Consider the following 18,533-nt stretch of genomic DNA (forward strand, 5'->3'; position numbering starts at 1 on the left):
TGCCACTCACCGAGAGGAGAGGTCATGTAAAATTAACCACTGTCAGCCTAAATAAAGGTTTTAGACAGAAGAAGATGACTTTTTAAACTTTTTAAGAGTTTCTTTTTCAACTCAAATAAATAAAATTCTTAAGTAGAGTAGCTGTTGTCATACTAATTTAAGGGTTCTTTGTTATTCTCTTCTTTACAGTGACAGCCTTCAAGATTGGTTGCAAACCCGCATTATAATACGTACGTATATATATTTATTGTCCTAAAGGAATAGTTTTGATTATTTAAAGTGGGGTTATATGAGGTACGTATCAACAGACAGAGTATTATCTACAGTAGGTGGTGTTTGACTGCCCCCAGTTCAATGAAGCAGCAGCAGGATGAATGTAAGAAGCTAAGCTATGTGCTGCTGTGGACAGGGTCAGCAGCAAAACATATTTTAGCCACCTACAAAAGTGGTCACCTAAAAAAAATTCCAAATCAGTTTAATATTTCCACCTTGCCATCAGACACCCTTTTCTATTCAATTCAAATATCACTGAGTTGTTGGTCTACCACTGCCTCAGTTGGCTAGTTTGTTGTTTTATTTTGTGACATTGGTGTTTTAAAGGTTAGCTTGGATTCACCAAAGTCACACAATGACACATTTTTTAAAAAAAAAACTAACAAATTGTGTCTTAAAGCACCAACTCCTGTGTTTTGTGAACATAAATTACTAATGTTGCCCATAGACTTTGGTTGGTGAGGAGACAGCAATATTTAGCTTATGAAAAAATAAAAATGTTAACATAAAGCAGTGGAAATATTCTAAATATAACAAACATTTAAGATTGACAAGTTGTTTTTATGCACATGTACGAGTGTATACTATCCGTGTTCACACAATGTAAATAATACAATGTATTATATTTAAAATTAGTGTTTTTTTTCTGGACACATCTTTTGTTCCATCTAATTTGTTTTCTTTGGGGTTGTGTGTGTTATTCAGGGCCTTAACTTGGATTTTAGAAAAGCTCGCTTGTGAATAGTGATATTATTTTCATGTACATCTAAAAAAATGTGCTTTGAAACAAATACGGCAGACCCATTCAGACAACATTGATGGTGAGGTATTATTTACAGTAATATTTTGAATTAACGGTGTGTAATAACTACACCAAATGTTTCTGATACTCTGTTTTATTTCTTCCTGTCGTCCACTACTAGATATGACATACAAAACTCAAGTTGTTCACAATTCATTCATTACCCAAACTGACTGAATTTATTGAATGAATTCAAAACATTATAAATAATTAATGCACATTTTAAAATCCTGTTGTCGTTCTAAACTTGGCAGCCTCCTACACACAGCGATCCACTGAATGCTTGCTGGTAAATAGACTGTTACACTTTACTGATTTCAGTTGCTACTTTTTCAAGTATTGTAGAGGTAGATATTTTGTTATGTTACACCTCCAAAACTGCCTGTTGCATCCTCCTGTTCTTTTAAAAACTGCATGGCTCACTCTATTCTGCATGACCAAAAGAGGGAAAATAGCACTGAAGATCAGTATTTTTGCAGTGTTCATAATAGTGGCAGCGTTTCATAACCTCATCGGCTGAGAGAGTAATTAGTATGGGGTAAATTAATCAGGGGATGGTGGTGATAAATTGTAGCCATACCTTTTGGATTATTCAATTTCAGCTTAATGCCTGAGATACTGTAGGGCTGCATTAGTTCAAATAGTTTAATTTATTAGCTGGATCAGTGCAGGGTTGAGTGATTTTATCTTTTTAATTTTAGCACAACAACATGCACCCTGTGCCTTTCTCTCTCCTTCTGACTTCATGCTTGTTCTGTCAGTGCTGTCAGCACTCTTAAGGGTCACATCACTTGACCCTTCACCTCTTGCTCTGAGGAAACTTTTCCTCTGTTTTCTCCAGTTCCCCTGAGTTTTGAACACTGTCACCTCACAGGAACAAGGTTCTAGGTTACCTGAGAGTTCCTGAGAGCACCTGTGACACATGGACTCAAAAAACTTCCAAACTTAAAAAAAATAAACAAATACATAAATAAAAAACAGAATATTAACTTCAATGTGGATCCATTTTTAAATTAAGAGGTGAAACATTTGATTATATTACAGTAAAACACACATCATTTCTATTCATCCACCTACCGTTTCGAGACATCGTGCTGATGTGAAAAGGAGCTGTTTTCTCTCTTCACCTGCAGCCAGTGGTGGATCCAGCAATGAAAGAAGAATCACCAACAGCTCTGCACAGTCGCAATCGATTACTGAAGCCTTTGCACTCTGTCTGAGGATCTATGACCATATAGCAAGTCGAAAGTGAGGGTTTATACTCCTGCTGCTAGTGCTGAATCTAACCACAGTATATCACACCAAGCATCTAATACCTCACTGTAACCTACATCTCAAAGCTGTGTGCCTGGTTTTGACTGGAAAAGTAAAAATTACTTAATCAAAGTAAAGATCTTAGTTTTTGCACACATTACGTTACACATAATTGTTTTGCTGATGAAGAATTTTCAACTGCAACTAATGTAACAAATTGCATCATAGTACAAACCAGTTATAGCGTTGAGTGTTGAATTTCTAAAAAATCTCATGTGAAGTGAAGGTTATATTCTGTGGTGAAACCTGTCGATGTTTCTTGGTTCAGGTCAATAAAAATATTACTGCCACCATCCAACATATTAAGTCACACCGATTATATAAAGAGCTCGTTGCTTTTCAGGGGCAATTATAGTATTATTTCCTGAGGTTGTGCTTTTATGAAGTCAGTAAATTCACTCTTGCTTAACTAAGACTTACCCTGTGTAATCTACTTCACTACTTTTAAAATCATAATTCACTAAGGTGATTATTCCTACAGTTTGAATTAATATCCAAACCAAGCCAAGCCAACAAGGCTATTCAATCACAAATGCACCGATGAAAACCATGACATATGGACAAAAACAAACAAACAAACAAACAAACAAACAAACAAAGCTACAGCAGCCACAGTTTGGAGAGTTGACTGTGACCACTGAGCAGAGCATTGCAGTATTTGGGAGTAATTTAGACTGAAGATTTTGAGAAACAGAAACTCATTTTGATTGTATACCTTGTTGATAATGTATTAAACATCAACGGTATTCTTCTTCAAACTAATAGTATTTTTACTTGTAATTGGATATTTCAGTCATTTAACAGTAGTTCTACTTGAGTAAAGATTTTCATTCTCTTTTCACCACTGATTAGTTCTGAAGTTAAATCACTTATCTGAAACAGCGATTATCAGTGGTAACAAAAATAATATTGATGCGCCAGGAGTATGTACCCACCCAACTGAAGAAGTGAATTGAAGTGAGGTCTTCTTATCCAAAAGGAGGAAACAGCATCACCAAAATCCCTCTTGTGGCCAAAATATGTACATATTGGCTACATTCACAACAAAAGAATACCATATAGTACCTTGGTATTCATGCTTTATTTATATACACACCCGAGTGATTAGCGCCAGTGAACTAATTGCAATTTTATTCAGCCACCTGCATGTATCTGTGGAATCATACATTGTATTACATTGGTAAAGCATATCCTCTTTCTCCGAAAAAATCTCTTCTTGAATTAGAAGTTGATTTAGCTACCTGTAAATCATCTTACATAGCACTTTTCAGTAATTTTATAGCTAAATAATTTCAGCTAAGGTTAGCTGAAAAATGTTAACTAACAAAAAACTAAAATTGTCTACTGTGCAGTCCCACTGAAAATCACACAAAAACAGGCGGTCAAGCACAGTTAAGCTAAGCTAACATTAATTATCAGTGTCCTTGCTTGTGTTGTAGGCCCATCTTTTAGCCTGCTAACCTCCGTATTCATAAGCTCTTGGTTGGAAATCCAAGATTAATGTTAGCTAAATCTTCACACAGATGGTCGCTAAAGAAACAGTTTTGCATTATTGATATCCAAAGTTTTAGCTGCTTATCTCAAGCCAAGCCAGACAGTGAATGGTATTTTAGTAAATATGTTTGTGAATCCAGTTTTTGCTTTGTAATGGAGAGAGTTTTGCACAGAGAGCTGCAATAAAAAGTGAGCAGAAACAACAGTAAGTGAGCAGCTCTGTTCAAACAGTGAGTTTAATGAGTGACTATATTTTTTGAGGAGAGTGTGTCTGTTGTATTATTGCAGAGCAGAGTGAAATGAGCACTGTGCTAAAATTTCACTGACAAAACCTAGATTAAAATATCTTTAGACTATTAAAATAACTGAAATCGGGCGTCAAACTGAACACTTCTTCCAATATTTCAAGCATCCCTGCTATTATTTTGTCTTTAAGCAACAGTGACCCTCTGCCCAGTTGAGCTGCTCTGTAAAATACATGTTCCTCACACAAACTCTCTGAGGGTTAGCCTGTCATTGTGCATATCAGAGGTCTTTGCTATGATAATAAGCTGTGGGACTTATTAAGTTATATTCGGGTCTTGCTGGGAAAGGAAAGTGTGTTTCGAGTTTCCTGCCCACCTGTCTTGTTCTGCACCCCCACTGAACAAAGGCCCCCTGCATGGCACACCTGCGGTATCCTCATAAAAGCTCTCTGACTTGAATATTCAGCACGTGGGAGTGCAACACAGACGGAGAGAGAGACATTGGCCTGTATTGTTTCCTCTGCATATCATCTCTGCTCACTCAGATCTCAGAAGACAAAGAAGAGGGGGAAGGAAGGCAGCCAGGCACTTGAGCTAATAAAGCTCAGCCTTTTCTGTGCACAAACTCTGTGAAATCTTTTGAAAACTGATCTTTACTGGAGTAAAAAGAATACTACAGATCAAAACTCCAGTCAAGATAAAACACATGTTTAAGGTGCTTCTCACAGGGATTGTCACATCAATATGATCATAACATAAAAACCAGAAATGTCTCAAATAGAAGCAGGAATCTGAATCCAGGATTGAACATGACTCTAAAATCAGGTGTGGCTGCTTAAATATGAAACTCCACAGTAACATTAATTATGTGCAAACACAGTATAATCCCTTGTTATTACGCAGGCTATTTTGTTCAATGATTTAAGGTACTTGTGAGTTGTGTATTTTGAATGTCAGCCTGTATGACAGCTTGTACTCTGTCCCTCTTGTTTGCGTCGCCTTCCAAAGCTTTTTCCCACCCCACATTCCTCATTCAGTAGTAATTCTGTCTTTGACTCTTCCCCTCCTCCCTACATACTCATCTTTTCGCTTGTCACTTTCCCTTCATGTCAATTACCATCTCCCACCATTTTTCCTTTCTCTGGCACTGCTCGCTCTCTCTAACACCTTCTCCATTTGTATACCACCACTTTCTCATCCCTCCCTCCCTTCTCTCTTACTCTCTGCATGTAAAGCTTCCATGTGTTCGTCTATTCTCATCCATTCATTTTATTGGCACTAAACAACTGTTTTGATGTCTTCCAGTCAGGATTTCAGCCACACCACAGCACTCATACTGCTCTGTTACAGTCTTCAGTGACATTCCCTTAATCTCAGTGCAGCATTCAACAAAGTTGACCACAACATATTACTAGATGAACTGGAAAACTGGCTGGGACTTTCTGGTGCAGTATTAAAATGGTTTGAATTCTACTTAAAAGATGGCGACTACTTTTTGTCTATAGACAATTACACATCTGAGCAAACAAAAATGACCCATGGAATTCCCCAGAGCTCCATTCTTGGGCCTCTTCTATTCCATATCTACAGGCTACCGACAAAATATGCTACCATAATTATGCAGATGACAGACAGATTTACATAACAACTATAATTGAACAAATCATCAATTGCATGTGCCAGAATTTTCTTCAATTTAACAAAGATAAAACTGAAAAAAACTTCCAAGTATATAAAATTAGGTCCTAAAATCATTAAAACATGAACAGTTTTCTCTGCTCTGAAACGCTGGGAGCCTGTCCGCCCCGCTGTTTCAGCATCAGACACGACCACCACCTGGAAACAATCTGAAACATGAACAGTAGCTCCATCTAGCAGCTTTATTGGACGTGTCTAGACATGGTTGAGACACCAAAGCAGTGTCATTCTCGTGTCGGTTCACGGGGTTTATATATTGATGGGGGACCTTGGCTCGTCATTGTGTCATCGTGCCATGTTTCAGGTCTGCCTTAAAAAACCTGAACACAGCTTACTGGTTAAACTCCAACTCCAGCAACTATGTCCTAACATGTATAATGTGTTTAGAAGAAAATCTTCCTTTTGAGTTTACATGGACTTTACAAACCACAAACTAGTAGTCATGGATTCAGACATGAATTTCAGCCACATTTAGATATTTACAAAAACATGCTACTATTGCCTGAAGAATATAACAAGATTTAAATGAGTTATGTCTCACCGGGACTTGGAAAAACTTGTCCATGCATTTATTCTCATTCAATTTCATTACTGTAGTGATGTCTTTACAGACAAAAAAAAAATAAATAAATCAAAAAATCAAAAAATCAAAAAAAAAAAAAAACATTCAGATTCAGATTGCTGCTGCTTGTATCTTCACTAACCTCAAAATAGTCGATCACATAACTGTAGTTCTGAGGTCTTTACACTGGCTTCCTAACTGCCAAAGAATTAATTTTAAAATACTGCTGTTAGCTTATAAAGCACTGAACAGTTAAATCACAAAACACATTTCTGATCTGCTACATTATGAACCATCAGACCTCTCATGTCATCTGGGACAGATCTTCTTTCTGTCCACTAAATCAAAACTAAACATGGAGAGGCAATTTTTATGCATCATCTCAAAGAAACTCACAGAAAACATCAGGCCTGTTGCAAATCTCAGTTCTTGTAAACCAAGTCTGATGATTGTTCTGCTTGCCTCTGCCTTTTTTTTAATACCAAATTTTACCAAATGTGAGACTTTCAATTAAAATGCTAAACTGCACTGTAACTTTTACTTTCCTGACTTGTTGTTTTTTATTCAAAACTTTTAATGTCTTTTTATATTGCCTTATGTTCCTTTTGCATTTCATCTTGATGCCTTTGTATACTTTATGTAAAGTACTATAAATGGTCTTGCTGAAATGTGCTTTACAAATAAACTTGCGTTACCTTGCCATTTCATATGTAATTTGCGTCTTCTCCCCCTCCCTGCCTTTCCGCTTTGTCTGTTTCTGGATTCTCTCTCTTCCCTTAAAACCTCACCATTCCTACCTCATACCTCATTCCTTTCATCTTCCTGCAGGACTTGAGATGTTCCTGCCTTTTTACCTCCTCGGTCTCTCCTCCGTCTCATCGTCCTTCGCCTCATCCCACACATTCCTCTTCCTCTCCAGCATGCAACATCTTCTCTCCTTCTCCTTCTATATTCATCCCAGCAATGAGTGAGTGACCTGAATCTGTCTCTTTGCATTACAGCCCCTCCCTTCTGCAGCTCAGGAACACCTTCGAAAACCAAGAGCGTGGCTGCCACCTTGCCTTGTGCGCACTAATTTGTGTGTATGAGTGAAAGTGTGTGTAATTGAACCTGGAATGATAAGGAAACCGGCCTTTGTATGCTGCTACTGCAAGTGCACCGGACTTGGCTGTGCCTCATGTGTGCCTGCATGTGGGAGCCAGTTTGTTGGAGGCGATGGGTGTGTGTGGGTGAGAGTGTGTGTGTGTGTGTGTGTGTGTGTGTGTGTGTGTGTGTGTGTGTGTGTGTGTGTGTGTGTGTGTGTGTGTGTGTGCACTTTCTGTACTGTATATTTATCAGTATGCCAAGCAGGGAGCTGTAACTGGATTTTGGCTAGAATGTATCGCCTTTTCCACAAAAAAAGAAACTCAAGATTATCTCACATTGCCAGTGTTTTGAATGTATGTGCATATATTGTTGGGTGTATGTTTGTGTGTGTGTGTGTGTGTGTGTGTGTGTGTGTGTGTGAGTGTGTGATATCTCTTATGTGCACAGTGTCTAGTATGTTGTCTGTAATTGCCTGTGCCTTACCATCCATCACTGGGCTGTTTTTCTCACGCTTTCTTTGCTCTCTTCAGTCACAAACTTGTTCTCTCTTCTGCAGGGAGAAAAAGCAAAAAAAAAACTTTTTCAAAATCACTCTGACAAGTGTTTTTTTTTTTCTTTTTTCAAACTGAACGAATGCATACATAACAAACTTTCTAGAGAGAGATTGCGTGGGGGGCTGGAGGGGGAGGAAGAAACATCATATCTGCCAAGCAGGAAAACAATCAAGGCAGATAGTTGTCAAAGAGTGTGACACCACCAAAACACTGAGGTCCCACCCTGGGAAAATGAAAAACATTGCACTGACACAAAAACAGAGCATTCCCTACAAACATAGTTTTACGTTCATCTTTTCTCACGCTACTTCAAGTAAACTTTTAATTTTTGCAACTTGTGTTTCCGAGATGCAGCTACACTAACTTTTCTGGAAATGTTCTTTGCTGCTGGCGGGCTAATGAATGCACTGACATAAAGTTTGGTCACATTGTTCTTAGAATACTAAGGATGTACAAAAAGAGGAGAACATAAGAGAAACAACAGGCAGACATGGAGAAGACTTGCCGAATGACACTTTGTGAGCGCAAGTCAAGAATCTTAAAAATGGTTTACATGTCAGTATCAGGGTTATAGCGAGCTGAAAGTGGTCACAAGTGTGACTGAACTTTTCAAAACTTGACACAGGCAACACTTGCGCCGGCATATGTAATGTGAAAGGCAAAGGTGGTGAGGGTGCAACATCCGACAAACACAAAATACAGTATAACTAAAGGCTAAAGATAGACAGTTCTCAGATTTTTCTGACATTTTATGGACCAAACAACTGTTAATCGAGTATGAAAATGATCCTAAGTTGCAGCCATACCTGCAACAAAGGGTTAAAACAGGAGGGAGTGATATGGTTGTCACTGATTGACTGTGAAGGTGACTGCATCCTTTGTAGGGGATGCCATCACTGACCTGTCCCCTCTACTTTTCCTTTTCATATTCTAACAATTTCTAGTGGCAGGAAATTCCTCTTTTCATGTCAGAAAAATATTCAGCCTGCAGGTATTATGACATTCAGTAACCAGGACCTTGTGATCCCCAGGCAACAACACTACCACAGCACCTGAAGAGATATTCAGGTTTACGCAGTGGCTAACAGGCTCTTCCAGATTCTCCTAAACATTTTTTTTGCTCTGGCTAAGACTCAGAATCAGACTGGTTAAACATGAGAGCATGCCACATTGTAGGTGGATGAGAAGTGTAACCCACAGAGGAGAAAAACCTTCCACTACCAGTGATGTTCATGTAGGGGAATAGAAAAGGGCTTGCATATCGCATCAATTATTCTTCTTAGATATATGACTAATGACAGTCTGACAGGGATATAAAATTGCATCAGTGGGTGTTTAATCTGTGAATTAGATTAAAACTGTCACTTGCTTTGTAGTCTTGTGCTGTACATGTTCTGTAGGTGTTCACCAGTCAAACTGTATCTCCATACTTCCTTTTTCAAAGTGTATTACCTGTCCTACACTGACTTTTTAAAACACAGTGAACAGCTTGTAAGTCAGATGGCTGGGCTTGCAATGCTACAGATCTCATGTTTAGCCAAAACACTAAGGAATAAGTACATTAAGTATAAGTAATGTATGCTTGTTTTGTATCTTTGTGTCAATTTGTGGTTGATTTTTTTCATTTTACCTTCAGATGTCTAAAAATAAACCTGATATGTACAATTGATTGACACAAATCTTGTCAGCGTGGAACTATGTGTTAATGTGCACACACCAGAGAGTTTACAGTGTGTGTGAGTGTGTGTGAGTGTGTTTGGGTGGACAGAGGCAGTGACCTGGACACGACTGTGGAGTGGGTGCAGTTTAATGGACCGTGATCGAGGCAGCAGACCCAGTCAGTGAATGCTTTGCTTTAGGTGTCACCATGGGGGCTTCAACCACTCAGACATACTGAGAAATCACACAGACACAGCTCAACATGTCACATCAGGTGCACCGCATGAAAAGTTGTGATATTATCCACAACACATCAGTTAGAGTGTAGCATGCTACATTAGCAGTATGTAACACCGCAGTAAAAGCATTCAATGATGAAAAACAGCCTTTGCGTCTGTTCAAAGAATGACTTTTTTTAGGGGGGGTTGTCAAAACACACCTGTCTTATTAATCTTAATCATGAAGTGAGACTGCAGCTTTTCCCATTCTCAATTTAAGACCCCGCACATCCACTCAGAACTCATTTCACATGTCAGACAAAATTAATTTTAGCTGTCAAGTATCATCGTGAACAGACAATTTTGGCACTAAGGAAACAGCAAGTGGGCCTTCACAGCCTGGGTTCGCCAGTGATTGGTCAACTGCCATGAAAAGATTTATTTCTAGCTTTATCACTCCCACCAAACACTAAGACATTTATATATTGATCAATGTAAAGCTGAGTAGTATATCTTCAAATATATGTTTGTATTTTTGAGAAGCACAGAAACCGTGGCAAACTTTTTAAAGGTTGGGGAATATTCTCCTCAAAGTTGATTATCAGTTGTCTAATTAAGAATTAGATGCACACAAATTGCTGCAGAATAGAAACTGGTGTGCTCACTGTGGAAAAATATTATCACCTGTTGAAACTTTGTGAAGTCATGTCTGAATAGAAACCTGAACAAACGGTGTTTCAGTGCATTAAATTACTAGCTAGAACTGGCAAAGATTTTAAAGGCCCTGGAAATGGATTCTCTCAATAAATTTCTGAGACTTGGCTGCAAAATGTTTTATTTCACATAAAAGGTTTTCTGCATTTGTGTTTTTTTCTCTGTGTACTGGTTTGAAATGGACAGGGATTTGGTTAGAAAAAGCTGATGTCAATCTGATGACAGTTAGTGGGTTGTTTGGTCAAACCACACCACACACAAATCAAATCAGCCGACTTCTTGACTGTAAATGAATAATACTCGAAGGTTGTTGCTTATTTTGTCATGATTGTCAAATGTTACAGAGAAATACTTGCATGTTTACCTCTTGGAGATTTCAAGTCCCATTAAATGATACAGTTACTTTGTTAAATCTAAAGCAACATTATGTAAGATCAGGTGTTTTTAGTGATTTTGCATCCCCAGTTTCAGAGTACAATTCAATTATACACTGTTTTCATGAGTAGACAGTTTTACCCAACCTCATATAAGGCACAGAGTGGCACTATTCACCCTCTAACAAGTCCTACAGCATCAACATGATTTTGAAGTTGCTATTTTAATGTAAAATAGTTACAGCAGTGGGACTGCAGGTATGGATAGAAGAACAGTTTGATTTGAGAGGACAAGCGCGGGACAGGATTGTCGAAATATGCCATATGACATAATTATCTGCACTTTTAAGCAACGTCTACCAGAGCAACAGGAGGTTGGAAGATTAACTGTTTCCACAAACGTCAAGAGCTCATTGCATGCAATCTTTAAGGAATGGCAGAATATAGACCGTTCTTAAGGTGGATATTTTGACTCATCAAACACAGGTGTAACTAATAACATTAAAGATGGCTACCCTCCATTTAGGCGTTCCAGTTACAGAGCTCTGGTATTGTGTGTGTGTGTGTGTGTGTGTGTGTGTGTGACTTCCTGACGCATTCAAATGGATCAGAGCCATCATTAATGTTATTAGTTACACCTGTGACTTCCTGCTGTGACACGTCAAAACATCTGCGGTGAGAGAGGTGTACAGCTGGAGCGTAACAAGGGTCTGAGGAGTACAGATATACTGAGAATATAATAAGCTGTGACATCCAGGGCATCATATCAAGCAAGTAAATTATCACTAATTCCGATGATGAAAATGGCTGTCTGTGGCGCCATGCTGCAGATTGGTCCTCATCATTGAGCTTCAACAGTCCAGCCATCGATCTGACTGAGGGGAAGTGGCTTTGACAAGAGCTCAGGTGGAGGAGACGGTGGTGGGGGCAACAGAGATTGAGGAAGATACTGATGGGATGACTGCCTCATCTTGGCAACAGCTCCCTGGAATCTCAGCTCCTTTCACCTCCTTCCACCTCTCCTTCGTTTTTTTCTTCCTCTTCTTCGCCCCACAGGACTTAGTGGAGCGATGGAGGGAAACAGAGCCCAGCCAGCTCCACCTGGTCATTATCAGCCACACACCTGCTGCCTCTTCCTCATGCCTGCTATCCTCTCGTGCTCCAACTCTTGCCTGTTTTAGGTCCCCCGTCCTCACTCAGCCGTGACTAATGGGGATATCTCATTTTTGATTTTTGGCAGTGTGTGCACATGGCTGTGCAGTGAAGCAAATTAATTTTTTTTTCTGTTTTAAACAGTCTGTGGCTGTGTTCAGAAACATACTAACACACTATTTATACTGAGTATGAAATCAAATTGAGTATATAGTGCGTTCCACCTGCACAGTATGTAGACTTTGTATACATGAGAAATTCCTGGATATATGCAAGATAAGCAGAATTCCTCAGTATGTTCTCTGCGCTTACTGCACACACTCAACTGCCACCACAATGTATTTGTCCCTTCAGACTATCCCTGAGCAAACTGCAAGGCAGACGTCTCTTGAACCAGGCTGTAGTCTAGTTTACACTTTTCTATTTGCTTTTTCATCATTGAATATGTCTAAGAAACTTTTAGGCACAAAATCAAATGCACTGTAAAAATTAAAATGTTGCAAAAGCTCAAACTTTCAAGGCAACTTACTGCAATAGATTTTTGTGTTTTGCGCCTAACTCAAACTAAAAGTTTTATCAACTCCTAATCTCTTGTTGAGATAATTAAATTTTCTTCTTTAGATAAACTTGAAGCTTTAAGTTTTAGAACCCCCCCAAAAATGTATTGTTGTGAATAATGGCTAATATTTTAATATTGTCAATAAAATGATCTAATTTTGAAGCACCCAAAAATTAAATCTTCTCAACAAAAGGTTGATAATTGACAAAACTTTTTGAGTTCAGCTCAAAAAAAGCAGCAGCAAATTGCCTTGACAGTTTGTAGTGATAGCAAAGTCTTTGAGCAAGTTTATAGTTTCCTGTAACCAAATAATTACACTTGTGGCCAGAGAAATGTTTGTACAACGTTAATCAGTCATGACATTTATGTGATTATAGGCAATACTATAGTGTTGTTTCTGATGTTCATATCAGTTTGGTATGTCTGTTGTTTGGGATGATAGTTGGAAACTAGACTGTAATTAACATGATTGCAGAGTTATAATGATATCCTGTTACCTGCTCTGTGCCCAGGATTACCAATCCAATCCATTTTCCCCTTCATTTTACCAGTTTGAATTCTTTATTCCTCTTTGAATCAAATATGAACCACAAACAGCTTTTACATTTGAATTTGACAGTTTTCTCCCTTAAAGGTCCCATATTATGCCCCTTTCTGATAAGTTTTTATAAGTCTCAGAGGTCCTCAAAACATGCTTTTGAAGTTTCTTTCATAAAACACCACTCGGATCATGCAGATCAGCGTGTCTTTATTTCAGCCTCTCTCAAAACGAGCTGTTTCTGTGCCTGTAGCTTTAAATTCAAATGAGCTGAGACTAGTCGCGCCCTTCTCTGGAGGTGGGCGTGGCTTGAATCAGCGGGTCCTACTAAATAATAATAAAAATTAATCCACTGGGTCTTCTGTGGGTCAGATGATGGGAGTAAATGCAGACATTTGTGCTCGTTCCTGCAGCCAACAAAAGAGCACTTGTTGTGCTTTCCTTGTGCCTTCGACATCTCTGTTTGCCTGTGCAGCCTTACCAGAGAAAAACATGGCGACCAGGAGGCGGACTCCTCGGTTTTCAGTGGGCGTCACAGACACGCAGCACAGGGAGTGTCTCCTGCTCAGAGGAGGCGCTTGCCCGGCTATGTCGTCATAGATGGGCACAAATCTAAACTGACCGTTTTGGCCTACATTCACTGAAAGGTGGAGCAAGCAAGAGAGGGAGAGAGAGGACTGATCTCATATCAGGGGAGTCTGAAGGCAGGCCAGGGACACATATTTTCACTGGAAAACCTTGAAAAAGTGCATTTTGCATAATATGGGACCTTTAAGTTAAGTTTTCTTTAGCTCCGTTTCCATTTTTGTGTATTCGTTCTCCAGGTACTTAGAAAAAGTGTTTCGTCCCATTTGCCGTGTGACACCCGGTATCATGCTAACTAGCTTCCTGAAAGCGGGCGACTCCATAATAGAAATTGGCTGCATGTCTGTCTCCAGCTCAATCTCTAGCTGAGACTACACAAAAAATAGATTGGTGGTTAATGCTACTGACTATGACACGGACGACCCGGGTACGAATCCCAGTCAGCGCAATACCATCTATGTCGGCTCTTAGGCAAGGCTCTTAGTGCTATCAGCGTACACTAGAAGTGGGACTCCCTGAGTTGCAGTAAAGCAGAGCACGTGGAATCTCGCTGTACGAGATAACTTGGATGTGTTGGAATGCGTACAGGGCCGTTTGGTCGAATCTGCCGCTTACCTGCGGCTGCGCCCAAAGTTGAAATTATTTGAACTTTCAAATTATTCAAATGTTAATTACTGACTATAACACCACAGTAAAATCATACCACCATCTCGGCAGGAAGAGAATTGCTTGGCGAAATGTCAATAGTCAGATCGGGCTACCAAGTACCGTTTGGGGTTGCCTAGCAACGGTGAACAGCTCGCACATATATATACATGTTCATATACATACATATATGTAGCAGCTGTTTAGGTTAATGGTTAATGCTACTGACTGTGAGACGGACGACCGGGGTTCGAATCCCAGTCGGGGCATTACCATCTAGACAGTGAGGGCCCTTAGGCAAGGCCCTTAATGCTACAAGCCTGCACCGCCAGGAGGAGGAGTAACGCGGAGGACGTGGGATGCTGCTGTACGAGATAACGTGGATTTACTGGAATGCTGCTGGAACGTGGATCTATTGGAATATACCAAAATGCCATAATAATGCATTGAATGTAAGGCAGATCTGCCTTACAAGTAAGTAACCCTAAGGGTTACAGAGAAAGTGCCTGAAAATGCGCAACAGGACACTAAATGAACCGAGTAACCCTAATGAGAGGGGTTACATGTAGATGTGTGGATGTATGAATGTGTTTGTTTTTGCAGAAGAGGAGTGACTGTGTAAAACCAACCACTCTGGAGGCCAACTGAGTAACAATATATATCCCATATTATGCCCCTTTCTGATAAGTTTTTATAAGTCTCAGAGGTCCTCAAAACATGCTTTTGAAGTTTGTTTCATAAAACACCACTCGGATCATGCAGATCAGCGTGTCTTTATACCCCTCTATTTCAGCCTCTCTCAAAACGAGCTGTTTCTCTGTGCCTGTAGCTTTAAATGCAAATGAGCTGTGACTAGTCGCGCCCCTCTCTGGAGGTGGGCGTGGCTTGAATCAGCCGGTCCTGGCTGCTGTCAGACGCGGTAGATTTTAAACATCTACTTTTGATCCAGAATGTGATCCAGACGGAGGCTCCTGCAGAAGTTCAAACACTGCGGATGTTGCCGGACGTGTCTGAATGGTAAGTCTACAACTTTGTGTGTCTTGATACTTTACAGTTAGTCGATGTGTGTGTTGGTACAGCGTTAAAATGTGACTAGCTCGGTAGCTAATGCTAACTGTAACTCACTCCGCTTGTTATTATTATACTCTGTGCAATAATAATTCAGTAGTGCAATGCAAGACTACACTGGCATCACAACTACATAATTTATTTATATGAGCATTTAAATCAACCAATGTTCTTTTTATAATACATGTATCCTATAACACTTGTCCCTATCTTCAGTATACTGTTTTACACTAGTATGTGTACCACTGCTGTATATATTGTTGTCCATCACTTACATACAAATGCATATGTTCAGATATTCTTACATGTCTTAGTTTTTTTTCTGTTGTATATAGTTTAATTCACAATGCACATGTTAACTAATATTTTATTTTTATTTCTTAAAAGCTTTATCTCTACAGAATATTTTTATCTTAACTTATATATTCTATATGCTTATATTTGTATATATATATATATATATATATATATATATATATATATATATATATATATATATGTATACATATAGTCTTCCTTGAATGGGTGCAACTGTAACACTACCAATTTCCCTCCTGGGATCGATAAAGTATATCTGATTCTGATTGTGATAAGTCATTGTATATTGAGCAGGATAATGTACAGTGAGCAGGTCAGTATTGTAAAATAACCCTCTTCAGGATGAAGTAAGACCCTCTGCTTTGTGTCAGGGTCCTGCATCATCCTGCAGGGTTTATTTCATGATACTGACAGAAAAGATTTTCACAATATTGTTAGTTGTATTTATGAAGATAAATATGTCAGATTTTTTACAGTTTGTTTTACATTACTTAAGTCGGCATAACATTACAGTGTTCACTAAACACCATGAATGGAGAAGCACACCCCAAAATAAACAGATACTGTTCATATTAAACATGACTTCACAGGAGACAAGTTTTACACATACTGTGAGGCATTTATTGAATCGCATATATCACATCGTATAACATGTCAAATGATGTACCTATCATCCATGACAGTAAACTGAAAGATTCACTGAATCCATTTGAAAAAAAAAACTTTGACACATCAAAGATTGATGTTTTTGAGGCTAAACTGTTAACTGGACATCTTTTCCACGTTTCATTCGTTACAGGTATCAGCCTATCAGAGCGTTGTGAGCTGGTGCTCAGGTTTCCTCGTCACTCCTCGTCAAAGCCTGTCTGGTTCTTAGGATTCGCACCATGTTTCCTGACGCCCAGGGCCTCTATGTTGGATTCAGACCTCCTCTTAGTTGAACCAGGACACACAGCTGGCGATGACCTTCTCCTTGTCTGGCTCCTCATACCGTGCACTCAGGTCCTCTGGATCTTCATCCCTGTCTGGCATCGGGTCCAGAAACACATTGTCAAAGATGAGCTCCATTAAGTCGGCCACATATCCTGTGCAATATTACACAAAGATTTTGTTTAGACTTCAAAAAAGTCAGTGCATTATGTTTATGTGTGTATTTATATAAGTTATTAGTTTTCTATTTTATTTCCTTTTTTTTGTTGAAACCTTTACAACAACTGTTTTTTAGTGATACAGTAAATACAACATGTACATGACTTAATTTTAGTGACAAATAAAAGAATGTAACACTTACAAAACATGGGCTCAGTCTTCACTGGTTTTGTTCTGCAGGCTCCTCTCATGGTCTTTGGGAAGTGCACTTTGAAGAGTTGCTCTCCACCAGATGTGATGTGTTGTTTGTCAGCAGGTTCACTGTGATACATGACAGCCAAGCAGAGTCTGAAAGTACAGCAGAGAAAATCAAAGATGTAAATAATGAACAACTGTAAATATTTTTTACAAATTAAAAGTAACCACAATTTCATTTACCTGCACAGCATTCCAAGAAATGGAAACACCAAGAGTCTTTCAAATGCTACTGAGACAATATATGCGATCATACACTGCTATGGGCCTAATATATTTATAATAACAGCTGATGTGTGTGACTTGGTCATTGTTACTATGCCGTTTTTGTGAGTAAAGACTGATAACCCATGTAGTCACATGATTTTATGAATTGTATTGATATCAAAGCAAAACAGTCGTCATTATGTACGCGTCCCTCTCCTCCTCCTGCATGTCCTGCACCACAACTGTGTTGTTTGTAATGTAATGCAGGACTCGGCATCCGTAACAACAGAGCCGATAACACAAACCCAGCAGCATGAAGTCACACAAAAACTGACATGAAAAACAGTCACCAGCATCCAACTTACTATTCTGTTTAGTTAACTGGCTTCACATGAGGCTTAACGTTCACACAGATTATCATGACTCTCCCTCAATATTATACTCCAGCGTGTGAGCACACAGTAGATGCTACACATATTAGCCGCGATGCTAACGGCAGGATGAGCGGCTAAATACACAGTAAAGCAGCATAAAGATGATAAAACTTACCGCTGCCATGTCTGTAGTTATGTCACAGTCGGTGCTGATCCATCCTTGAGCTTCAGTTTTGAAGTGAATCCTGCTTTGTATTGACCGTCGATGAAGAAGCAGTCCGAAGTAATTAATATAATAATAATTAATTTGACTTAAAAATAAAATGAATAATAAAAATGAATCCACTGGGTCTTCTGTGGGTCAGATGATGGGAGTAAATGCAGACATTTGTGCTCGTTCCTGCAGACAACAACAGAGCACTTGTGGTGCTTTCCTTGTGCCTTCGACATCTCTGTTTGCCTGTGCAGCTTTACCGGAGAAAAACATGGCGACCAGGAGGCGGACTCCTCGGTTTTCAGCGGGCGGTACAGACACGCAGCACAGGGAGTGTCTCCTGCTCAGAGGAGGCTTGCCCGGCTATGTCGTCATAGATGGGCACAAATCTAAACTGACCTTTTGGCCTACATTCACTGAAAGGTGGAGCAAGCAAGAGAGGGAGAGAGAGGATTGATCTCATATCAGGGGAGTCTGAAGGCAGGCCAGGGACACAAATTTTCACTGGAAAACCTTGAAAAAGTGCATTTTGCATA

General features: G+C 39.3%; 1 long non-coding RNA gene across 1 annotated transcript; it reads right to left on the reverse strand.

The window, feature by feature from the left end:
• Window positions 1-16,456: 16,456 nt before the first annotated feature.
• LOC146331382 (uncharacterized) lies at window positions 16,457-18,225 on the reverse strand. Its single transcript, XR_014772447.1, has 3 exons — window positions 17,959-18,225; window positions 17,150-17,295; window positions 16,457-16,943 (listed from the first exon to the last, which is right to left on the reverse strand). It is a non-coding gene; the product is annotated as an uncharacterized LOC146331382 (long non-coding RNA).
• Between the last annotated feature and the right edge of the window lie 308 nt (window positions 18,226-18,533).

The sequence above is a fragment of the Lutjanus erythropterus genome, chromosome 2 (genome assembly GCF_056507025.1).
Source record: "Lutjanus erythropterus isolate fLutEry1 chromosome 2, fLutEry1.hap2, whole genome shotgun sequence".
Lineage (NCBI taxonomy): Eukaryota > Metazoa > Chordata > Actinopteri > Lutjaniformes > Lutjanidae > Lutjanus > Lutjanus erythropterus.